Below are 27193 nucleotides of genomic sequence, written 5' to 3' on the forward strand. Positions count from 1 at the left end.
TGAGCATGCGAACTCTGAAGTGTTTTCAATGACATCTTGAATGCAGTCCTTAGTCTCCACAAAAGGCTCCGACTCCTCATCTTCTGTCCCTCCTCCTTCAAAACTCTGCAGAAAAAGTAACAGGGATAAACCTTTATCTCTTTAAAACACATACATGGGGTACTCAAAGCATTACGGAGAAAAATGTTACACGTATTGCCTCTGCTATCATATAAAAATAGCTTGGTCTCTGCATGCCTGTTAATCAAATACTGAAAAGCTACAGCACAAACTAAAAAAAATTAACAGGAAGATCGCTGATATTCCAGGTTCACACAGTGTCTTTTCTACATATCTTAGGGACCATGGAAGCTGCCCCTTCACAGCATAATACACGACAGAGAATGGAGATCATTCAGATGTATCATTTTTCCGTTTTTTTTTTCAAATCATGAGAAATCAAAAGAGAGACTGAAGATTCAATTTTTTGCAGTTAAGAAAATGAATTGATCAAGTTTCTTATTCTTTCACTCAATTTGCTTCTGCAATTATCATTTTTGTAGTAGTAGCTGTTACCTGGCCAATATCACTATTTATTCTTTTCTCAAGGGTAGAGCCATATAAAAAACAAGTGGAGATTGTTTTCAATGTTCCTATTATGCTCTTATACCTCCTGTTAATACTCAAATATAAACTCTAGAAGAGAATACAAGGTGTAATATTTATGGAGAAAGAAAACAGACCTCAAAATCATCTTCTCTTCCATAACTATTTCATGAAATGGATTTTTAAATTACCCTGTTATTATTAACCTTAAAACATGCGAAACCAATCACAGCGCAATTATGTATTATTCTCGAAACAAAGTTCCTACTGCCTGTCAATAGATGGCTATAGCACTGATTGCTGCTCAATTGTGAACTACCAGAATCATCATGACTCCAGCTCAGACATTAGTTAAACAAACTGCTCAACAACCACGATGAATACATCACGGCATTAGATACTTAGTGTTGAGAGAAGAGCTCCATAGAGTTTTTAAAAATTAACCGAGATACTGCTATATCAGCAACAATGTTACAGGATTGGTATCATTTCTTCAAAGACATTTCAATGATGACAACTGTCTATGTGAAGAAAGGCCAAAAACCTCCAGAGAAAATCAATTGGAGGCATTGCTCAAAGATGATCAATGTCATACTCGAGAAGAGACTGCTTTGTGTTTGAAGTTGCCCACCAAGCCATTTCCAAGGGATTGCATGCATTGGGAATTTAGTATCAAGCAAGGAAATTGTGTTCACAATGATTCAACAGTAATTTCACAGCATGAAATGCTCAACCTAACATTACAAATCCTAGAGCATTAACCATTAAAACCTAACTGAAAACACTCAAATGCAAAGGGTGAATGCACCCAACAAATTCCTCAGACATTGAATCATCTGATTATTATTTGTTGCATTCAATATTAAATGGTCTGACAGATCAGCAGTTGCACTCATATGAATGCATTGAAAAATGGCTTCATTCACGCAAAACCTCACCACATACCAGTATTCAAGCTCTGCCACAATGATGGCGAAAAACTGCAGCTGGTAATGGACAACATCCTTCCTTTTACACCACACCCATTAGATATTCTAATAGCTACATTTCCATAATAGAGCCCTATTAATTAACCACAATCATAAATTATTAATCATATCAACCATTAAAATAAAAAATAAATACACATCACGAACTAAATCTTTAACCCTACAGTTAGATGAAACAGTTTATCACCACAGTTACCTGCATAAACTCAAATGTATTCTAAAAGAAATCAGCAAAAAACATTTATTATTCCTTATGCACTAAGACAATATTTCTGTCAACACACTCCAAACTCATTGCGCAAAATTGATTCACAAATTAAAACAGAATCGCATTCCAAATATCACGCAATTAGTATACAAAATGTTATCAAAACAAATAAAAAAAAGGTTTCAAAAGAATAAACCTCAAAATAGATAGTAAGAATTAATCTACTCTTAGCATGAATTTAGAGTCCTTATTTATGCCAATAGCCCCCAAAAAATTAAGAATGCAATAACCTTGCCAGGCATGCATGCCATAAAAAGAATTATCACAGGTTTTCCCTGCATATAAAATCGTCAAAGGTTACATGGGAATTCCTCTGGGTCAGGTTTTCCAACTCTATCTTACAATCAGCCGAAGTTTTGATGTACGAGTTGTCCATCGTCAACAGGGCACCTGGACAACTCGTCAAAATAGAAATGTCGGCCATGATGGAGTAGGAGAATCTGGCCTGGGGCCTAAGTCCGTAACTTGAATTCTCCTTTCTCCGGAGACTCTGTACTCTCCCGTAGTTTCCTCCCGACTGTAGTCCGTAACTCGGCGGAGAAAACATCAGTTCCTGGCCGCTACCGGAGAAAACTCTAATTCTCGGTATCGGATAGGAAGAGCAGATAGGTATGAAAAATATTGAATCCGAAGCCGGCGATACCGTGAAGAACCAATAGAAAAGCTTTGTTTCAAATAAAAAAACGAGAGGGAAATCAAACGATTCTCACCTGTAATAAGGGCTACTCGTTCATCATTAAAGTTAAACTTTCAAATAAAAGAAATTGATGCATCGAAATTATAATTGATAGTGGATAAATCGATTTAAATCCATCGCAGATATATTTCTTCATTAGTACACACAAAAGAGTATATTATACCATTGAAAAAGGAGAGACTAATGCGTAACACCAAAGCATTTTTATGTTTTAGATGGAGGTAATCTTGTATACAAACGGCCGCTGTATTCATTGATGATATATCTGGCATATTTTTTTGCACTTCGGATGCTTACTTTCATTGGTGAATGCATGATGAGTATGGAAAAACATAACTATCAACGTCAGTATTACATGCATTTATCCTCAAAAAGCTGAAATACACAATGTGGGAGTGGAAAAAGAAAATTGAAAAACTTTACTATGCAGAAAAGAATCGTAAAGAAAATAACGTTAAGATAAATGTGTGAATGGTACATAGTTATTCTTGCAAATACCTACGTGCCAGCAATTAGTAGCATATGTTACAATCTCCCAAAATGTTATAGTTTAGGAAACACAACAACCTGCCTCGCTACTTTTAAAAATTTCAAATACTGACAGCGTAGAATAGCGAAAACATGGGGAAAATGGTTTACTAGAGGTATATATAGAGAAAACAAAGCAAAATTACCCTTACTTGTACATATTTATTGCTCATCATATCACATACAGCACTACAACGCACACATTTCTATCTTTTTAATACTTATAATCATTATATTCGGAATCAACTGTTTCAATAAATATCTTGGCTCACAATAAATATAAAACACTATTATGTAACACTAATAAAACATGATAATCGGTTTTCCAATCACTTTGCACACACTAAAAGAATTTGCACTCCTTGAAGTTCGAAAGGATTCTTTACACCTCACTTCCTACTCATCACTAACGACTTAGAATCAGATTACGTTATTTCACATTAACATTGCGAAGACAATTAAATGAATAGGTTGAAACAAATTGCTAAACCAGTTATTGTGACACCAACAAACTTCGAATTTCACTATCACTCTCACCGTAACATGACCAAAACAAAAACAAACAACAACACAACGAAATGTAAACATTGCCAAAACCTCACATCTCACAACGGGAATTGGAAATAGATGCAATACGTAATAAAATCAAACAGAACTTAGAAGCGAACAAACGAATGAAAATTAACAGGCGTTCGATGTATCCCTAAAGTAAGACTAGTTCCAATATGAAACATATCCCCTTCGCAATACATAGTTAGATACCTTTCATCGTAATGTATACAGTTGATTCGTAGCCTAAATTATATACGTGCGAAATAATTTCGTCGAAGATGTTACATTCACAACACACTTCACTCTTTACTTCATCGTCTATGTGCAATCAATTCACTAAGGGGTACACTAAGGACACAAATTTTGTTCACTTATACTAGAGGCACAATGAAAGTTCACTGCACGTAGTTTCCTTGCAAATGCAGCCATACAAAAATTTCTATTCTTGTCACAAATTACACTACATAACTTGAAGAATGCATTTTCGTGTTCTATTTTGTCACAAATACGTAAAAAACCATATTAGAATACAATTAGAACTGCAGTACGATCGCCCACAACGGTCCGCCATTGGTATTTTCCTCGATTCTCCTATGGAGAAAATGAATCGCCGGGTCCCGGGCGGGTGACTCCCAAGCTCCCGTCCAGGGCGCGTCAGAGTCTCCAAATCGCGTTACGGACTTCAGTCGGGAGAATGATACTCTCCAGGAGAGTCAGAGTCTCCGTTACTGGGAGAAAGTTTTCTCCGTTACCGTTACAGACTTCAGTTGGATGAAACTGGAGCTTCACGAGTCTCTTGTCTCCCAACTCGGGAGAAAACGAAGTTACAGACTTAGGCCCCTGGTGTAATTCCTGAGTAAGCTTCTGCATGTCATATCCTTTGCAAAGATTTTGAAGACTGTTTTGAAGGATAAACATCTCAGTACCTAAAAAAATGTATCCCCTAACACAGGTAACCCTTGAACTTATGCTAAGGTCATATTTAAACTTGCTAACCACAGAATTTGTAGAAAACCTTCAAATTTTATAATGTACTTTAGAAACAAAATAGTTTATCTAAAAGATTACATAAAAAACTCTTTTTATAAGTAAAAATGTAAATAATTTTTAAAGGGCACTAACAGAAATGGTTCTAGCCAAATATGCTGTGATTTAAATAATCAAAGTTGATGCAAATATAAAAAGTATATTCCAATAATGGAAAATAGTAAACTAAATAAAAATGAACTTAACAAATACAGAAAAGATATACCACATCAAAATTCCTAATTTGCTTTCTAATTTTACATTTTTGATGGAAATGTTTTCTGAGTTAATTTTTCCGCACTTAAAATAATTTCTAATACTTTGCCAATTTTGCCTTCATTGTAACCACCATCTACTCATACAAGATGACTTGAAAATAAACAATCAATTTCAGAAACTTCGCAAAGATATTTTTAGTTACACATAACCATAGCCTAATGAGATCATAATTAAAGGTAAGGAAGAGGCTCCGAGCTAAACAAAGATAATACATTCGCGTGCACATTAGACTTTATTTGACAACGCATAGACAAACCAATTTCTGGGTCTCTGACACTTCAATCTTTAGCAGCAAATCGTCAGAGATTTTTTTGTTTACTTTAACATGCTCCTTTTACCTGATCAAATACTTAAAAAGGTAGCGTGGTAGGGCACAGAGGGTGGATTGCCTTTTTGAGTTGATAAATAGTGAGTTTGAATGCCATTCTTTCCTGGGTATCGTAGTTTAGCACACACTTAATTTCACTAGAAGACAAAATGTCTTCAATCGTCGCCATTGTAACACCAACAGCAACATTAATAGGACCTTGCCAACGATTGACGGATAGGGAAAAACCATTTACGGGAAATTGGACTTGTTACACTTTTCCGTAAAACGTTTGGCAAAATATATCATTCTTGATTCCTACTTTTGTCTACATAAACCAAAGAGTTTCACCTTTAACTCTGCAATACTTATACTACACCAGTCTTCAAATAAGAAATTACGATAAGTACTCACCCTGAAGCAACTTTTTCTAAGAACTGCGTCTGATTCTAAACAAATCTTTTTGAAAACACTGAATTCCGTAAGTTTCTTCAAACACAGTGGACACATGGTAGTGGGCAGGCCATCTCCCACAGTAATCTGAGATTTTAATAAACAAGTTACACACCAATAGAGTTTGGAATCAAAACATGATATGAAGTAAGCACCATTTTAGATAAAATCGATAACATTTAATGTGCCACTTACTTGTAAGCCAACTAAATCACGTAGGGCATCCTTCACAGTTATATTGTACGCTACATTCGAAGTGAATATGCTGTAAAAACAATCATGCTTCTCCCTACAAAGTCTGCAAAGGTCTATTTCTGGATTCCTATCTGAAGATTCCGTGAAAATCCCGATGGTACGACTCATGTTTTCGATTCAAAATCTTATTCACTTTTTAAATCAGGTTTATCGTCAAAGAAATCATCTACTCAGTATTGACAAAGATCACAAATTCCAACAAGGAAACTACATTGACTAAGATGATGAGTGAAAATATAATACTTTAGAATGCTAAACGAAAGGAACACGAAATCCAACAATTGATGAATCGACGGAAAGATATATCACGACTCAATAGCTTGGATTGAGAAAATTTTCAACAATTTATGAACAATTGTATATTCTTTGTACAAGCATCCACGACAAGTTTAATCCACAACGATCACTTGTTATTATATGACTATACAATCAACCTCTGTATAGAACCGATGTTTTCTAGTTGCCATGTTATCCGCCAGTAGCACACCTATAGAGCAGGCCAAACATCCGTGTTTGAAGAGTATTTTCTTTCCATTTCAAAAAGTAAAGGACCATTTCATTTAAAATTCATCACATTTTCGATTAATTGTAGTGTAAAAATGTTTGGTTAAAGGTTATTCAATCACCTGGCCGGAAACAAAATTTAAGCCCAACCTCGCCGTCCGCCAGGTCAGATTACATCTACAGTCTTTAAATATAAGAAAGAGTTCAAAATTCCTAAATGTAGAATTAAAAAAGTTTTAAAATATTTTTTTATTCAAATAATGTAATAAATCAGCAAAATATATCACTTATTGTTGGAAATATTTCATTTTTCGATTTTAGGCCTGCTGCATACGCAATTCTCTAGCGGTTCAATACGCAAATGAAATCCGGTATGTATGCTAATCCTTGCTATCATGGTCAGTTAATAGCAATGCGTCAATGGGTGCGGTCCAATGAATGCTACTTTCGCTACCAGACGCTACTGACGGAAGTGCTCCGGAGCACCGGTCCATAGGCGCTACGTTCGCTACGAGAATTTCTTTTCGGACCGGTCAGGAGCGAAGTCAAGATGGCGGAAATGAACGAGGGTGGGCAAACTGGGATTATGAAATCGAAGATGTGGTTTTAATTGCGAATTGAGGTGATTATGGCCATTGAATATTAATAAATATGTTTGAATATCATTACAATGAATTTTATTTTTCAATATCGAGGTTCCACAAAGTAAAGGAAGAAACTTTGGACCGTATTTCTCACACCAACCCTCGCCTACCCTTCTCAATGAAACTCATTACCCTAGTAAAGGAAAAAGTAGGTACTCTACCGTTTTCCCAGTTGAAACATATTAACTTATAATGGTTAACGACTATTAAAAAACATTAATCTATTTCATGTATATCCTATTTTTCTTCAGATTTTAATTTATGGCATAAGTTAATTTGTCGATATATGTTCTTACAATCCTTTCTTTATATTACATGCCCCTTTTAATAATTTTTTGTTGCCTTTTGTATGTAAAGGCTGCTTCCAAAGACATTTGAGTTCATTTTGGGGGAGATACGAGAATGTTTGCGGATAATTAGTTCTTGCTATATATTTATTTAAATCACAATTAAATTTACATTATTTACTAAGTGCGTCTACTCCATTACTTCGTAGTCACTTTTATAGGAGAAAAGCGTCCACATTCAGCGTCCAACATCTGCCATGTGAGTAAACTCTCCATTGCCTCAGTGCATTCCCTTCGAATTTCCGCCAAAAATTGACTCGCTCCTCCGCTGACCCAAGTTTTCAGGGGAGCGTCTGGAGCTGGTCCGGAGCGAGGCGGGAAACGGGTGTATGACGTTTGCCGTGACGTCACAGCCTAACCTGTAGCGCTCCGTAGCGAATAACGGACCGCTTGGTGGCGCTCCGAAGCATTGGTAGCGTTCAACGGACCGCACCCAATGAGCATGGAGTTCGTGGAAAATATATGATGTCTTTTCTGTTGAAAAGCGATTTATTTTTGAGGTCCTTGTCAATGTGAGCTTTATAAGCCATTCTCCTGGATTATTCTTAAGTTTTTTGCGTTATCGTAAGTCATGGAAATGAACGTAATGTATTAGAAATTTGTAAATCACTGAGTGCTGTGGGGATGATTTTTGAGGAGTGAACTGGTTTTACAGATAGATTGAGTTATTGCTGTAAAAATATAAGTATTACCGCTGGGAATTTATCTGAGTCTTCAGAAAGGAATTCTGAGGGTACTCCGTGCAGACTTTGCATGAAGATAAATGATTATTGTTACAACGTATTCTTTTCAATTGCAGGAAGCCAGATAACTGGAAAGGATGCCTTAGGCGATTTTTTTGACTTACAAGTAAGTGAGGGTTTACATTTTATTGATCTCCTTAGTTATTGTTTTATTCCGTTGTATGGGCATGTCTTCCACAGCAAGTCTGAAATATCTTGCACGTATGTTTTCATTCATATCGTAGGTTGCTGTTGGAGATGACCTGCCTGCCAGCCCACTGTGCTTGAAAAAGCTCATCGAATTCAATGATTTCATAAATATTTGTCATAAATCGGACGGAGAACTGAGAAAATTTTCGTGTAGGAATTACCTCAGGGTGAGTGCATCTTATTTTATTTCATTGGAAGCCTCGTGTAACTTTAAAATAATGTGAAATCATTCACGTAACCAGATATTAACTTGTTCGTGTTAACTTACCGTGTACCCCAGCCGCAATAGTTCAAAGTTCATGTGGGCTAGAATAAATTTTTTGACAAATGTTTGTATTTGTGGTTTCAACAGATTATAGCAAAAACTTGAAAATGTAATTAATCGTGTATTTGATGACTCACTTTCTATGATGGGCAAAGTATTTGTTTATATGTTACATTAACACGTACGGGTTAATGTCTAAATGTATGAACGCCAAAGTACACCGTGTAACCGCCCAACTTGTTCGAATGCATGCACAGAAAATAGAACTTGTCGTTCTGGTCCACAAAAATAATTCACGAAAATGTACATTAACATTAATTCATCGTGTAAACAGGCCTTAATGCTTAGTGACTGCATCAATTTATTACATGAAAAATTAACTCAAAAGCACTTCTTATTAGAGATCAAAACTTAATGTAGCATTAAATTTGTTAGTTAACTATATTGAATGTTATGAAAGGACCTCGCCAATGATCGACGGAGCAGTGAAAAATGTCCAATTTCCCGCTTAGTGTTTCCGAATCCTGACGAGGTATTAATTAACTCGCAGTTGGTACCTCAATTGTGACGGCCGAAGTCGCTTTTCCTTGTGTTATAACTAAGTGTTTGCAGTCATAAAAAGTCATAAAATTGAATAATTTGAATTTACCAATGACCAACTCAAAACACATATCAATGAACGTGAAGAATTTTGTGGAATGTATTTTCGATTTATTTCTTTTGCTTCTTACCTTCTCTTTGGTTTTACAACAGAATAAATCAGCTGCAAAAAATATCCAAAGAGGCATTTCAACAAATCGATTTGAATATTTTAAAACAAGTCGAGAAAAGTGATGTGACATACCTGGCTATTTAGTGTACTTGTTCTTAACTATGTGACAATATTATATACGAATGCATTTTTATATTTGTTTCGTAATTGATTGATTTGATAACTTTATTATTTGCTAAAATTATGTATGTTAGATGCTTATAAAAAAAATTATGTGCTCGCAATAAAAATTTCATTCGAATAATTTTTTGTTTAATAATGTTTTGTGTACATAATATTGGTGCTGTCAAAAATAAAAATGTGGTATACATATAATTAAATCAGTAGAGATGGTTGCCTTACCGTTCTTGATTAAAGGTGTTTACTCCATGCATATACCTATGCTGGTTATTATCTATCTATATGAACCCATGAATGTAAACAAAAATGCATCGTGTAACCACACAACTTGTGTGAATGCATGAATAGAAAATAGAACCAGTTCTGATATGGTCAACGCATATGTACACATTCTATTCTGGTCCGCTAAAGTTGTTCATGCATTCAATCAATAACTTGTATATGTTAATGTGTGGTGTAAACAGGTGTTAAAAATATGAGGTGATACTTTTGATTCTCATGATATATTTTTTTGTCTTCTTTCATGGAAACTCTTATTATTTGTACACAAGTTTTTTTGTAATCGGACTCATGGATTAGAGAATGGTATGTGTTTTATTTTATTGATCAATTTTGTTTAATTAATTTTGAGTACATGGAAAATTGTTTGTTTTTAAATTGGTTACACTCAAAGTTTAGGTTATTTCTAGAATCATATTTGCGCCCATTTTTGAAGTTTATTTACTGATGGGATGTGGTTTTTTATAGATCAATTTTGTTTATTTAATTTGGGGTACATGAAAAAAATAATTGTTAGTGTACAGATTGCAATGAACTTCTTGAACGGGAAAGTCTTCCTTTCTAGTATATTTAGCCATATTTTGCAGTTTTATTTTAATGACTGTCTTTGTGGGCAGGTCTAAGAATTAGTGGTGAATGAAATTGTTGAAGGTGCAATTTGTGATAGTTCATGTAGCAATCACTGGGTCCCAGAGATACTTTCATGGCTTCCCCTTGGTCACATTTCATCTATGGTCTTTAAATATGAAAAAGAGTAAAAAATTTCATTAATGTGGAATGAAAAAAGTTCATGTTAAATATCCATGTTTAAAATAATGCAATGCACCTCAATAATATATCACTCATCGTTGGAAATATCTCATTTTTCGATGATAACCCTGTTGCGTACGTAAACCTCTAGTGGTGCAATGCGCAAATGAAGTCTGGTATCTAAACTAATTCTTGCTAGCCTGGTCAGTTATGAGCTAGGGCGTCAATGAGCACGGAGTTTGTGCAAAATATTTGCTGTCCTTTTCGTTGAAATTCGATTTTTTTTAGGTCATATGTTAATGTGAACTTTTTACGCCCATTTACTTAGTTATTCTCAAGTTTTTGCATTGGCGTACATCATAGAAATGAACGTAACGCAGACTCGCTCTGTGGCAATAACAAAACAGTAACGACGATAACAAACATCTATGACGATATTGATTCATAACGTGAAGGGTGCGTGAAAACATGTGAATTGTTCAAAAGTTTTTACGGTGCTTGTATTGTGCAATGGTTTACTCCGAATTCGTAAAGACGCATCCTGGGAACATTCTGAAGGTAGATTAATTCATGGCAACTTACTTCTTCTCCAGTAATGAAGATTTCTTTGTGCAGAGTTGTGAAGCCGCGAAATTGAAATGTAACATAAATTAAATCAATAATCTCATTCACTTATTATCTAAAGCTTGGTTTGTGTCTCATTTAACTACTGTCATTTACTCATTGCTTTTAATGTGTACTTGGCGCAATATTGGACTATGTGATGTTAACGTTTTGGAGAAATACAGCGGATCATATTATATGCTGATTTACTTAGCATTCTTAAGGTCTGGAAGAGAGACATACTGTGTCAGCAGGTTGTTAGGTTCAAGTGTTAATAACTTTGAGCCTTTTCACTGTTGGGGCTAAGGAGACACCAGAACATTAAGTGAGAACAATAAGCTTATACTGTGGAAATCGCCATGGATGAGGAGGATGTGAAAGTAATAAGTGCTATATTGTGCTGCATCTTCCAGTATGCATACATTTTTAAAACTGTCAATTATTCAGGATAAATATTTCACATGACTGATGATGGAATTAAGATATTAAAAAATAAATTGTATAGAGAGATGAATAGGTTTTACTAAAACTGGGACAAATAGTCTACTGGCACCACATAAATCTATTGTTTACTGGCCTCTGATGTCATGCTCTGCCAACATGGCAATGAGTCCTTTTGAGCGCAAGATTAATGCAAAATTTTCAAAGTGAAATTTTAAGAATAATGTTCAGCTTAGAGAAGAACTGCTTTGACGTTAATTTACAGCACAAAGGATATTTTTTTTATCGCATAATCATTCATTTTCAGTACAATTTCAGTAGAGGGTACCCCTGTTCAGACTTTGCATGAAGAAAAATGATTATCGTTACAACATATTCACTTCAAATGTGGCAGGCGAGATAACTGTAGAGGATGCCTTATATTATTTTGCCGGCTTAGAAGTCTAAGTCAGGGGTTACATTGTATTGATTTCCTCAGTTATTGTTTTATTCTATTCTATTCATATTCTATTCATTACTTTCCACGACAAGTCTGAAATCTCTTGCATATGTTATCATTCCTTTCGTAGGTTGCTGTTGGAGATGGCGTGCTTGCCACTATATGCCCACTGTGCTTGAAAAAGGTCATCAAATTCAATGATTTCAGAAATATTCGTAATAAATTGGACACAGAACTGATAAAACTTTTGTGTGGAAATTACTTCAGAGTGATTGATTCTCATTTTTTTTCATTGTAAGCCCTGTGTAACTTTCAAACAATGTTAAATCATTCACGCAAGCAGATATTAACTTGTTCGTGTTGATGGACCATTTAGCCCGGCCTTAATAGTTTCAAGTTCATATCAACGAGAATGAAAAATTTAGCAAAATGTTTGCATTTGTTGGTTCGACAGATTATAGCAATAGATTGAAAAAGTAACTTCATTGTGTATTTGATGAATCACTTGCCACGACGGGCAAAGTATAATGCCTAGTGACTGCATCAAAGTATTACGTGTAAAATTTACAAAGAAGCATATTTATTAGAGATCAAAACTTAATGGAGCATTAAAGTTGTTAATTAATGATATTAAATGCTAGGAAAGGACCTTGACAATGATCAACAGAGCAGTGAAAAATGTTCAGCATTCGACGGAATACATGAATTGATTAATTTTTACAAATACAACCCATAAATATGATGTTTGAATTGAATGAAACAAATGTCTTGAGTTCTATATTCATTGAGTCATCACAGTCAGTTTGGTCTAGTTTAAGCTCATTATAACGTTAATAACCCGGCGTTACTCACACGAGATTCCCGATCGAGGTTACTCGAGTAGGGTGCTCCTGACACCACATAGGACATTTAAAAAATGGGTTAGACAACATTTCATTTGAAAAAATTGATTAATGTATTTTAAGTATAGCATCATTGAGTCTACAAAGGGTCATCCCATAAAACAGTAAACAATTTAATTATGGTTATAAGCAGTGCCCAAATGCAATGCAATAAAGATGAACTAATGGAATTAGATTTTATAGTGAAGGAATGTAATGGAAGGGAAAAATGTAACTTTGAGATTATCATTTAATCATCTGAAAGTACTTATTATGATTTAAATCAATTTTTACTTGCTGTTTTAATGTGAAGGGAGAGCGTCATCCTCACGGCGGAGGTGACTCACAATTGCCCAGAAAAATGATGCTCGATTATAGTGTTGACATGTCTGAAACAATGATCATTGTGACACGGTGTTCCATCTGAGAAATTTTTGTTCACACTTCTAATACGTACCTGATAATACTTGGATTATCCTGAGACTATATTTGGGGGTGGTGTTCCCCCCAAAATTTATAGCCTAATCCTCATCTGTTTCCTACAAAAATTACTTCCTCAGAATCTTCAATATGCACAGTGAATAATTTTATCGAGGCATTAGCACGGTAGTCCTTTTTGGCCCCGTGCTGACTCATATTTCCGTAACTTATCAAAGTTTCATAGTGTAGGTTCCTAATGAAGATAAGCACATATTGATATTTTTACACTTTATTTTCCTTGTCACTGATCCTTAGAATTTTTCTTACAGTCCTTGGAAGTATAAATCATATTGCTTACGCACATCCAATTATTGCCCGAGCAACAGAAAAAATTTGTTTTATTTATTTCACACACCACCAAAACAGCCCTGTTCAGCCTTAACATCGGCCATAACATTAAACAATCACAAACATCCATAGGGGTAACTTACCCAGATGGGACTCGAACCCGAGACCTTTGGTTTGGCAGGCGAGGACTTTACCCCGCCGCCACCGAGGCCAGCAATGTCTTTATTCTGCAGTAATACGATACATCTACTACTTCTTTCTTTTCAGCTTATTTGAGATAATTTTATTTCTGATCTTCTCCTTATAAATGACTACCAACTCCCTCAAAATTTTTCGCAGGTATTTTGATCCATACATCTTGCTTCTTAGATTAATGTTATTGTACAGACTGTCCCAACGGTCATGTGTCATTTTTGACCTCTAATTTTAGTAACTTCCACTCCAGCAATATTCGTGAAAATTGGCATACTTATGGGGAAAGGTCATAAGTTTTGTTGAATGAAAGCAAAATTTTAGAATTTTGATCATTTGACCTCACAATGTGGGCCCAAACTAAAATTTGAAATTCGCCTCAAGGGGTTTCAATGTTAAAAAAATCGAGACAGAAAAAAGTCTGAATTTCATTGATCTGAATGTCAATTCTTAGGTTTTCGGACACGAGGAAACAAAAAATAACACTTTTGTTCACGAAAATTCAACTGTTGACCCAGTCAGGTCACAGTCAAGGACATAAGGGTGGCCAAAAAAAGCATACAATCAAAGGTGTCGATCCACAAGCCATAAGGCATCCTCTACAGTTATCTCGCCTGCCACATTTGAAGTGAATATGTTGTAATGATTATCAGTTTTCTTCATGCAAAGTCTGAACAGGGGTACCCTCTACTGAAATTGTACTGAAAATGAATGATTATGCGATAAAAAAAATATCCTTTGTGCTGTAAATTAACATCAAAGCAGTTCTTCTCTAAGCTGGGTTTGAAAGGGTGCCCGAGTCATTGGTACTGTCCAAATACTCGTCTTATCCAGTATTTGACCTCTAAGGCTAATACTGAGGTCAAAGGTCATAGAGGTAAACATCGAGCCATCGTGACAGCCAACGTGTCAAACCACGGGTTTTAAAGGGTGCTTAACTCATTTTTGCAGTTCATTTATCAATATTGTTGATTTTTTGCCTTGAGGAGGTCACAATGGGGGTCCAAGGGTCTTAGAGGTAAACGTCAGGCCATCGTGACAACCAGCGTGTCGAACCATGGGTTTTTAAGGGTGCTTACGACAGTTTTGCAGTTCATTTATGAGTATTGTTGATTTTTTGACCTCCATAGGTCATATTTGGAGTCATAGGTCATAAAGGCATGATTTGATATATCAAGGAAACTAATGTCGCCAACCAAAGGGTGACCAAGTGAGTTGCGTGGTACACATAGTGCCCATTTTGTTAAGTCGTTAACCTCCTGAGGTCATAATGCGGTCAACATTCACGGAGGTTTGCACTAAAATATCCTGGAAATTAACCCGCTCACCGGAATGTTTTCAAGGATGCCCCAAGACAATGGAGCGGTAAACACCATGCTTAATTAAAGGCTTAAAATGTGTTCTAAAGGGTGGTGCCGTTCTAATTTCAATGTTACTTAATTAGTGATTAAGAAGGGGATGGTGGGTTGAGTTGAGCCAATTTCAAACTTAACTGTGCATTAAAATGAAAGTAAAATTTAGGTTTATATTAATGTGAAAGTCAATGTCATATTTATAAATAATAGTAAAAATAAATATGAAGTACCCAGTATTCAATGTGCTCTTCCTCCCGAGCCAGGCATAATTTAATTCACTTGACAAATGATCCAGTAAAAACGTCTTCAAACATGAGCAGGGTAATAAACTCTGCACATCTTATTATCTCTCTTTTCTGTTCTTCAACATTATTAAATGTTTCTTGCACACCAACTGCTTTAAAAATCCCCATAAAAAGAAATCGCACGGAGTGAGGTCGGGGCTTGTTGGTGGCCACTCAACTTCTGTCCCCATGGACACCAGCTGATTGCCAAACTTCTCTTTTAGCAAATTGAGTACTGCCTTAGACCTGTGTGCAGGAGCTCCATCCTGCTGCAACCACACTTCCTCAGCATTTCTGAAGTTTACCCACTCCATATCCCGGTAAAGGCTTTCCTTCAGCATAGCCTGATAGGTGTCTGTCCTCACGTTCTTTTTGAAAAAGTATGTCCCAAAAACATGGCCAGCTTAAATGGCCATGAACACCATTACACCGTTTCAGTTTGACGACCGCTCACGCTGTGCCTTTGGATTACTTGTCGCCCAATATCGCGTGTGGGTTGAAGACTCAGTTCTATTTTTTTTAAATATTGCTTCGTCCGAAAGCATAAGCTGAAACATAAAAGCGGTGGATGATTTTCATTTTAAATTTAGATGCATCATACTAGTTGATATAATATTATCAAAAAACATAAAGAGCAAAGAAAAATAACATAAAACAACAGAATGAATAAGATACTAACCTGAAATGTGAACAAAGTGTTTTCATTTAGCTTGTTAATCATCCAGTTGCGGAAATGCTTTCGATATTCAAGATCTCCTTCACGAAGTTCCTGCACCATTCTCACTTTATAAGGCTTCAAGTTTAGAATTTTTTAAATGTGTTGTAACACAGATATGGAAATGTCCAATGAAAGTGCACGTCGGTGGATGGATCTTGATGGAAATGCAAAGACTGAAGCCACAACTGCGTTTCTGTGCTTTGATAAGATTGTTGGGCGCCCTTTACAATTCCTCTTCTTAACATGTTCCACGATGAAAGAATTTCCCTTCCTAAATTTGTCGTATAACCAGTGGTCCACTGTGCTTCTAAGGTAAACACCATGCTCAAAGAAAATTTTACGAATCGTTTTGATAACTGACTTTCCGTTTCATATGTAAGTCGATTATATCCACCCTGATTGCGGGAGTAAGGGTCTTCATAGTGGTTCTTTCCATCATGACTAATGACGAACTAATGCCAAAGAGACATGCAGCTGAAGAATTTTCCAAATGGGTAACATTGTTGCTGAGGTAAGGGTGCCTGCATGAAAATACTTGAAAAATGCATCAAACAGTTTTTGAGACACAAAATAAGTTCAATGTGTTACTTTGTAATTTATGTAGGGTAACCTTATGATAAGTGGACAGCACCATACCTTGGAACAACTTTTAAAATCTTTTGTCTTTCTTGGTAGTTGTCCTGATATTCCCGTGAAAGATTCTGTGACATTTGACCCCTACATATTCATCGGAGGTCAAAAACTAACAAGAGGGATATGTTTATTGCTCCACTGTCTTGGGCACCCTTGAAAAACTTCTTGAGTGATATGTGACTTATTTCAAATTGAAGTAAGTAGTTTTCTTGTTTATTTCTATAATGCATTTAGAATCATGGTAATTGTTGAGGTGTAATTGTTAGACAAAACTAGAGATATTGTCGCTGTGGGGCCCTAAACTTAAAGTTTTTTTTTACTTCTGCCCTTATCAACCATACTTTGACTATCAATTGACTTTCATGACTCGGCATCGTTGTTCAACGATCGCAATTTCGACTGAGGAGAATTTGAAAAAATGATTTCATTGGACATATTATTAGTATGAAAAATTTCCCTCCTCTTGATTTGAAGGTAGTGCAGTCAGATGGCTTCCAGAGATGCGTCTGTTCTGTCTGTCTGGACAAGCTGAGGTAAAACAGTATCTATGAGGACTACTGTGTTTTCAGAATCCAGTGTCTTGAGTAACGCTCCACCTTCCAGCTATAGTTATGATTGGAGGGTAAAGGCCACGGAAACACAGCTGCTTGATGCTGGAGTTCAGCCAGATCCTCTGGTCAGTGAGTAAATGATTAAGGCAAACTCCATGTTGAAGGTGGCATACTTAACTCTTTCTGCCAATGAAAAATGTTTTCCATTCTACACATAGCATTAGAATATTTTTAATCTCTCTCTATTGAGGTGTAATTCAGAGAGGAGTGCACTTCTCTTGTGTTTGCTTCCCTCTGATTTGGGACTCAACTCAATGGGGTGCCGGGCTATTACCCCAGGCACCGTACTAGACCATGAGTCCACCATCAAATTCTTGCATTACTAGGTACTGTTTTTAATAGAAATATTATTTACGACTTAAAAAAATTTATACTTATGTTAATATAAGTTACATGTTCAATTCCCTTTTGAATTTGAAATGGGTAAGGGAAATTTGGTTACTGTGTGGTTATAACAACGTGGTCCAAAAACAATCTCTTGGCCAGGAATTAAAAAAGAACTTCCAGTGTCCAGACGGAAGAAGGTCCTACGGGTATTAGCATATTAAAAGAGGCTTTGGTATTCAGTGTCTGGGCAAGAGCGCAGTTGGGTTGGGCCTTCCTCAATTTTGCAAACAATAGGCGATTTCATAACAGATATCACTTTCATCGCTGCGTTTACATTCACAGTATATGTTGCGTATGTTAATTTTTAGTTGATGTACGGCTGGTGATTGTTTTATTGTTGGCTTTTTAACAGACTGTCAATTTGGTGACATTGAGACCGTGAAAACCTGTAAAAAAAACGTGAACTTCAGTATGTAGGCAGAGTGGCAACCCTAAGATCTCCTATAAATCACAGGTGGAAAGTCATTGTTTTTGCATTTAATATGTGTAAAAGATTCATTTGTCTAAAGAATGCAAGGTGAAGCCACTGGTTTCAGAAAAACTCAATATTTTCTTAACATGCAGCCTTATGGCAAATTGACGAAGCTGGGCACGACATGATGGTTAAATGCGCAAAGAGTACCGTTAGGCATGGCTTCACATCTGAGGGCTTATGCCCTCTCCAGGAACCCCTATGTAAAAGGGGGAGAGCTAGGAAACGTATGTATTTGGCGTTCATTTATTTGCATAAGAAATCCTCCGAAGAAAATATGCAGCATTTGTCTCCCGGGTCAAGAAATGTGTACACATATATTTTCGTCTTTAGTAGAGAAAAGGTTTAATACACTGAAAGCGATATCTTTTTATTATATTGAATTAGTCACTCAATTTTGTTGTTTACTTTCAACAATGTAAAGATGCTTTGCCGCAAACAATGTTACTTAACCTTATTTATGTACTTACTATAAAAGTTCTGTTTTTCATGGATTTTATTGCTATTTTACAATAAGCAATGTGTTCAATAAATTGCCATTTTGCTATTCCATGTTTCCTTCCTCTGATTTAAATATTTCCTCAATTTGTCACTCTATATGAAGTATTGGCATATAATTGGATTATTTGATTTTTAAAACATTTTACGCATGTTCACTGTGTTCATTTTACATTGTCACCATAGGTGTATTCAAATTGAGCATTATGGTCATCAATGTGTTTGTGGCATTGGAAATAATGCAGAGGTCACTAATATTTTTCCCGGTTGCCTGTTTGAACTTGAGAGTAGCTAATTATGCCAATCGGGAGGTGAGAGACAGAGGTCCTCATGATTTTCAACCAAGTACATTGTTGCTGTGTATTTTTATGAGGTGTTCGAAGGAGGAGTTGTTTGGCTGATCTTCACCCTGCCTATCGTGGCCACACTTGCCTTTTCATAGTCAATCGCTAGTGTTCCACATGTGATTGATTTTGATTCTCCATGGATAGACGCGAGATTTACGGGCACATAATGGTGGGAGACAGCCATTTTGTGTGGTTGGTGTCTCTTCTGGGGTACCACCTTGAGAGAGGCAGGGGAAGTTTTTCTCTTTTCAACGAATCCTTAATGCAACTTGTTTTCTATACTAAATGCTTCCTTTGCTCATAGGTTGTCCCGCTGCCATTGGTCTTTGCGTATCGGACCAGAGCTCGATGGAATTGCGGAGAGTTTTGCTGGATGTTGGATGCTTTTATTCTCCAATTATATTATCAATAGGATCTAATGACTTGGGGAGGGATGTAAGATTTCACCAGCTGATGAGTAATTTCCATCGGATACTTCTCAGGATTCATTGCTTGACATTGAGGGTGGTTCTATTAAGCATGATCCCCACTCCAGCTCAATGGGGAAACATTATTCATCGGCGTCATTTAGTAACCATCAACTGATGGACACTAAAAAGGGAGAGTAAGACAATGTTTTCCACTCACTTGATTCATAATAATGTCAATTATTCATTTGTGTTACAGTTGCCATTGTATTCATGCATTAACAGGATATTCATTCTGGTGATTTCCCATTCTGGTGATTTCCCATTCTGGTGATTTCAAATCCCTTTGGTGGATTTCAGGTGATTGACTTCATCACACCTTACCTTTGGGATTGTAGGGTGAGGTAGGAGTATTCTGAATTGTAAGCTCACGAATGTCATACTAATATATTTATACATATGCTATATCTTCACCTATTGGGCATATGTTCTTACATACATAGCCTCCGTAATTTATAGCTGGATGGGATGCAGAGACTGCAGGGGGCCGGACATTTTCCACCTTAACCAGGAAGGCATGCGCTTTCTCATAAATATTTTGCGGAGGAGTAAAAACACATGGTTTTTAACAGTTTCATAGTAAGCATGTGAAAGGGGGTTTCTTTTCGGTTGGGGTAATTCCCTGGATAAGGTCAGGAAGCATTTGCCTGGTAACCTCGATAGTTAATGTGGAGTAATCAGGGAATAGGTGGTAACATATGCTGTTGGTAGTCGAGGGAAGTGAATCAACAGTTTTTCAACAATGTATGTTTATTACACAGGGTTTTGCAACATTAAGTGCCATAAACACATGCAAAGGCAGTGTTCACTATATTTTCGAAACTTCTTTACCATTAAATGAACTGCTGATTTCCTTCGAAGCTAGAGGAAATATTTTGGCATCAATGTGTTCATTGTATTTGGAATCAAAAGCATTTAGACTAATTTCATTTCGATACATTGATTCAGGAATACAATATATTCCTTTATTCAGCCATGTAAGGGTGCTTCAAAAAATTGCATCACTAAGCGAGCTGTACACCATAACTATTATTTTCATAGCAATTTTAAAATATTACATTTTAATGATTTTATTGTCCTTCCATAACACATCGTTATACCAATTAAGCATTTACATTTCCTTATGTGGTTATTTAAACTCTGGATGTGATGGATATTACTGTACATTACGATTCTTAAAAACCTTTTCCATCTCCACAGTGTTTCGTTTTTGGTCAATGTCACCATAGCTGTTTCCTTATCAAAGACAGTGAAAACATTTAGGCTTTACTGAGTAAGTGGTGTTGAAAATATTGTAGAATTGGCTAAATTATAATTTAATTTGCCCTCTGACAGCAGTTCAATTAAACCCATTGTATCATATAAAGCCGCTCTCGATTTCAATAGCTGGTGCGTGAGAGGAAGAAGTTTTTAATTGTTGAATAAATGCATTGTAATACTGTTCTTTTGGGGTTCGTGGAGAGGGGTGTTGATTAGCTGAGCTTCCCTCCAGTAATTGTTAATGCACTTTCATTTTCCCTGTCAAAGCCTAAGATACCTTTAACTGTTTGTCCTGCAATCTTCTTGAGAGGCTATTTTCAATTTCTTGATGGATGTTTCACTATATTTTATTGTATGCTGATAATCAATTGTCGACTGCTGAGTTTGACTTCCATCTTGACAACTCACCATGTCATCTCCACAGCCGGGCCCATCCGTTATGAGTTAATTCTTCTGTTAACTAAAAAGCTTGGTTGTTTTTGCATTTAAAGTCATGTGTGTGCACGGAACACAAATGTTACGTGATCTTTTGTTTATTGGTGTAGGTGCTATAGTGGGAACGGATATTTAGCAAACTGATCATCATTGCAAAATAGATTTATTTTAGTTAAATAGCGGCAATTCATTTGCCTTCATGAGAGGCACCTTGCATGATATATTAATGCATGAGCTCCAAAAAGGAAGTTCTTTGGAGTATGCTATGGTACAAATTATTCCCATCATATCAACTTACCCTGATCCCTTGTATGAGTTATTTGATATGATTTTGGCATTAGTTGAAATTCGTGGCAGTTAGGCATGGCTGGTGGTGAATGTTTTGTTCAGGACTATGAATCACTAGTACTTAATGCATGTAATAAAAAAAATAAAAATCATAACAGCGACAAATGTATTTTTTTTTATTTTAGCATAGCAAATATATCATTACATGACATTCTGCCAGTGAATGCTGTAATAAGAAGCATATTGCACCATGTATAAATGTATGGGCTCTCAAAGGAGGTTTGTTGGAGTACACTGGTATGGCCTATCTACCCATTCCAGCAATTTTTTACACAGGACTGTGGAGCTCCGTTGTCCCATGGAGGGGTGGAAGATTCTCCTTCAATCTTTGATTTCCAGTTTCTATATTATCATGAATGTTAATGGGAAAATTATTTTTTAAGGGAATGGGGCCTTTTTAGAAGGGGTCTTGAGTTATGTTGACATTAGGGCATCCATGCTTTGGCATCTTGGCAGTTGGTGAAACTGAAGGGATCAGCAGGCATGGGTTCATTAAAATTGGATTTTTAAATATAATGCACTCATGTTCAAAAGCCTGAAGTGGTAAATTCATATTCCTTATTTTCAACTCTAATATGTTAACGTGTTGTGTAAGCTACTAAAAATTTTTATCAAGTGTATTAAATTTTTGTTGAATTTTATGCATTTGTTTGTTCATGACTGGTTTATAATTCATAGTATTGTTTCTCAATTAAGTGGGGATAGTCTCTTTTATATTTCTGTTTTAATTCAACAATAATGTATACATAGTAGTACGGTAGTACATAAAAATTGAATCCCTATGTTGGCACTTTTTATTCTCCATCCTGCAGCTACCGTAATTCCACCAACCATCCTGTAGATGCAATGATTCTCTCAGCAATGGTTTCTTATTCTAAGGTGGTCTTTTTTTGCAAGTCACCATTTTTATCTGTAAATTTGATGCATATCCTTCAGCACTACACGGTGCTTTATAGATTTACTTTGGTTTATAGTTTTTTGGCAGCTGTATTGGTGTACCAGGGCTTTGGTCATATGTTGTTAGTTCTTGTTTGCTGAAATGCTCCGCAGATGTACTTGTGTTAGTACATATATGGTATATACTGAAGTGGTGTGTTTGCATTGGAATTTGACCTATGTAACCTCTGGTATAATCTCAACCCTCAATAGGCCTGAACAGTCTCTTGTTCATCCTCTTCCCTTCCTACTGCTTCCATTTATAAGAGGCTGCAAAATGCTGTAACATCTCTAGGCAATGCCTAGAAGTGGTTAGTGGTTATGTAGCCTCATCAGCGCCAGCTGTGGAATTGCCTCTAGGGTCTTAACTTGTTAGAACTGTGGTATACGCACATTATAAGAATATTAAATTTCCTAAAATGCCTAATAGGTATTATTATCTTAATCATTATTTCCAATACATATAATTTTATGAGGCAGTTTTTAAGTTTATCCATATTGTATGTACAATTATTGTCATGTAGATATTCTTTACTTGACTGTTCCAGATGGGTTTCTTAAGATATGTTAAATGCAGAGCAGAGGCGAACTTGGACAACAGGAAATCTCCTCCCTCAGTCTATCCAAACAACATATGGATACTCTGAAGAGAGCCATGCCTTCCAGAGGCTCAACACAAGGCTTGGAAGTGATGTATGGATGTTAACCCAGAAGTACTAAAGCATGAGGCATTCATCCTAATCCAGGCACAGTAGAGGCTGGATTTAATGGCATGAATGCAGTCCTGATCTGCCTGCATACAACAACCCATGGTGTCCACCTATGTATTTCACTGTTAAAGTATCTTACTTCACAAATCTCACCTCAGGAATAGGAAAGCATAATGAAATAGCTGTTGAAGGAAAAAAATGTATTCAGAATTTGAACTATTTTACCCAAATCACTAAAAAAATGTGAAACAACCATTGGTAAATGTTGCTGACAAAATTTCGATTGATTGTGATAAATAAATATTTATCTCTCCTTTGTTTCTGCTCATGCAAAAGAATCTTATTAACCTTAAATTGCTTGTACCTGTGTTGCAATACTTATATGTATGTCAACTACTTAATTGTACTGGATTACTTCTACCAAGGTAACTGTCAGAAAGTATTACCACAGACATTTCAAGGTATACAGTTAAGAATTTTATTAATTCGTAAAATCATATTTAAATTAGGTTGTTGATGTCATTGTTTCCTTAAGCATGTAACGCATTAAAATGTAATGTAATAACCTTTCATAAAATTAAGTCTCCAATTATGTACGACTATAGCTTAAATAATGCTACTATCTCTAGAGTTAGTAGAATATGTGACTTAGGTGTTACATTTGATTCATCCCTGACATTTCAGTATCATATCCAATCCATAGTCATAAAAGCTACTAAAACAATGGGTTTCATATTCAGAATTTCAAGAGATTTTGATAATATCCATACTTATAAGATCCTCTATTGCACTTTAATCCGCCCTATTCTTGAGTATGCCTCTATTGTATGGTCCCCGTTCTATAACATTCACATCAAAGCTATTGAGAGTGTGCAACGCAGATTCATTAGATTAGTATCCTACAGATTTAACATCCTCCCTATTATTTATGACTTAACACTATCCCTTCTTAATCTGTTACCTTTGGCAACCCGTCGATTACACCTGGACATAACATTCCTTCACCGTCTACTGCATGGAGACATTGACTCTGTTCATCTGGTAGAAATGATCCCTTTCCATGTCCCCATTTTAAACACTAGGCAAACATTCATGTTTTCACTCCCTCATTCTAATAGAAATTACGCCTTCCACTCACCCTTAACCAGAACTATGCGGAGCATTAACTACAAATGTAGTAACATTGACCTTTTTAATTTAAACCCAAAGAATTTAAGGAGGGAGCTGCCTTTGTTTGTGCAATGACTTGGATGATTTATTCTTGTGTATGGTGATAGTGTCTGTTTCCACTGTTTGAGAGATGTGTGACTGGTCAATCTGTTATTCTTGACTGCTGTGTTTGTTTTTTTCTATTGTTGGTTTTTGCAGCAAGTTTGTGCGATTGTTCCTATATTTTTGGGAGCTTGGAAATGTTTTCAATCTTGTGTTAATTTGTGCATTTTTGTAATTGGGAGGTTTTTCCCGTAAATAAACTATTATTATTATTATTATTATTAAAACGTTAATTTTTGTACAATCTGCATATATTGGAATACTTTTGCATATACATTGCAGTCACACTTCTTCTCCTAACTTTGGAATAGAATATACGCATTTCATGTGCAACATTGCTTTCAGTTGTAATAAAAACTTTGATTTTGAATTAGCAACTTGATATTATTCTTTTTTTTTGGATTTCCACAATCAGACGTAGGCTGCTTGTACATTATTCTTGAAAAACAACATCAGAATTACTCTTCAGTGTAACAAGCATTTAATAGTAGCTGTTAGGAAAGCACTCCCTGCGGAGAGGGGATTCGAGAATACCTCCGCAGTATCCCTGCTTGTCGTAAGAGGCGACTTAAGGGGTTGGAATCACAGTAACTATGAAATATTTTGTTTCTTAGTAATAAAAATTGGAAAAAATAAGTTATTCCATCCTGGAGGCATTACAAGAATGCAATTTACAGGTCAGATTAAAACTACAAGAAGGTATCCTTCACACTGTAAAAATACTTTGACAATAGGAATGACCTTAGCTGGCATTTAAATGCAGACATTGTTTGAGTGTGTTTAGATGCACTGGAAAGGCATTGCGAAATTTAATACACAACTCTGGGACCCTCTTAGAAAACTACACAATTTTGTTGAAGATATGGATCAGTTACCTCACTAGTATTATGTTCTTGGTAGCACATGATTTTAAGATACAAAGATAAATTTTCCATTGTAAAAACCTATGCACATAAAATATAAATACATGGTACAATAAGCAATTCTTAACTTTTTAAAAAGAGGGTGGCCATGGCTCCTGAACTTATCATAATGCATAGATCTTACTATCTTCTTTTGAATTTTAAAAGTAAAAAAAATTGAAATGGATCATAGTCATGGAAACAGGAAATACAAGAAAACAGTTAACTGTATAACTCACTGCTAACATGAAGTGTGGAACTGAATTACAATATGAAGAGATAGTATATATTTAAGTAAGCTGGGCCCTCGTGTATCTCAAGCAACCCATATTTTTTGTGCTGGCTCATGAGGAAGTAAATAATGAAAACAAAAATTCAATTTTTGCCTCTTAATGTTGCTTTACTCTATCATGGCGTGAATGTACAAACTATTTGTCAAAATTATTTGCTACAGTTGAGTGTTCCTGCATATCTTTTGCATGAATTTAATGCCTTACGCATCAATATCGCCATCCTGATAACCAACCACAAAAGTTAAGAAATGTCTGCAATGTCAATCCATTATTATTCAATTACGGAAGTCTTTTGGCAAGTTAAATAAAAACAGATTGCTCGTAGTACCTTCTAGCTGCCTGGTAGGAGTAGTTTGGTCTGCTTTATGAGCTGAAGGTGTGGGCAATTGCAAAACCTGAACATCTTGGTATCACATGAGAAAGTTCAAGGTGATAGCTTTTTTTGCATTATGAAATTAAATATCATCCCTCTCAAGGAAATAAAACCAAGAATCACAGATGAATATCTATATCGTGACAGTTTTTTTAAATTTTTGTTGCTATCGCCTAGATCTGAGAAAAATCGCTTTCTCTGTCCCACACCTCACTGTCTTTACTGCATTGCAGTTCATTCGCAATGCAACAGTTTTTAATCCTTATCAATGCCATCACTGATTCAGAATTTATCGTTGGCAGTAGTAAGATATTATAGTGGTGAAGGTGAATGTTCTTGGTTCAAGTGGAGTGCCGGTGGTGGTTGAACTTTGTACTGTGAATATGTGTTGCTAAGGCGTGACACAAATGAGTTAAATGATTGGATCCAGTGCTTTGAAGATGGGTCCTCTAGGCTGTCTGGTGGATGCTGTAGTAATGGTTGAACTACCATTACAACTTAGTGGCACAGCAACAGAATATACCATGCAATGGTTGAATTGATAATTAAATAGCTATTGGGTTTACACTGCTTCTCCTACCCTCCTATAGGAACATCAGTTTTTTACACTGCTCTAACCTGAGGCAAAACATGTTGGTATTCAGTATGCCACTTTGTGAAAAAATGTTGGCATTGCATTTCATGGATTAGGAATAAGCAAACATGATGAAAGCTCAATAGACTTAGTTCTTATTGTTGCAAGTTCTTGGTCGTTCTCATTAGGAAAGCATTCCCTGGGAATGGGGGACTAGAGAGTCCAACAAGTATCCCTGCTTGTCGCAGAAGGCGACTAAAAGGGTGACGGTGCAACAAAGGGATGGCCAGCTCGATGTCTTTCTCTGAGGTATCCTTTCACAGTTGGTTCCTACGCACAGCCTCCGCAATGAATGTACTGTAATGTTAGCAATCACCCTTAGTTTCTGTGTGTATCTTACACTTAGCACTGGTGGTTATGCTTCTGAAATATACTGTAAAGT

General features: G+C 36.0%; 3 long non-coding RNA genes across 3 annotated transcripts; 2 read left to right on the plus strand and 1 right to left on the minus strand.

Annotated features, from left to right (window-relative positions):
* Positions 1 to 46: 46 nt before the first annotated feature.
* LOC124173066 lies at positions 47 to 5686 on the minus strand. Its single transcript, XR_006868376.1, has 2 exons — positions 5646 to 5686; positions 47 to 105 (listed from the first exon to the last, which is right to left on the minus strand). It is a non-coding gene; the product is annotated as an uncharacterized LOC124173066 (long non-coding RNA).
* A 2188-nt stretch (positions 5687 to 7874) lies between these two features.
* LOC124173067 lies at positions 7875 to 8434 on the plus strand. The gene is made up of 3 exons (XR_006868377.1): positions 7875 to 7998; positions 8234 to 8283; positions 8402 to 8434. It is a non-coding gene; the product is annotated as an uncharacterized LOC124173067 (long non-coding RNA).
* An 8915-nt stretch (positions 8435 to 17349) lies between these two features.
* LOC124173068 lies at positions 17350 to 23662 on the plus strand. The gene is made up of 2 exons (XR_006868378.1): positions 17350 to 17542; positions 23176 to 23662. It is a non-coding gene; the product is annotated as an uncharacterized LOC124173068 (long non-coding RNA).
* Positions 23663 to 27193: the final 3531 nt, after the last annotated feature.

The sequence above is a fragment of the Ischnura elegans genome, assembly GCF_921293095.1.
Source record: "Ischnura elegans chromosome 13 unlocalized genomic scaffold, ioIscEleg1.1 SUPER_13_unloc_4, whole genome shotgun sequence".
Taxonomy (NCBI): domain Eukaryota; kingdom Metazoa; phylum Arthropoda; class Insecta; order Odonata; family Coenagrionidae; genus Ischnura; species Ischnura elegans.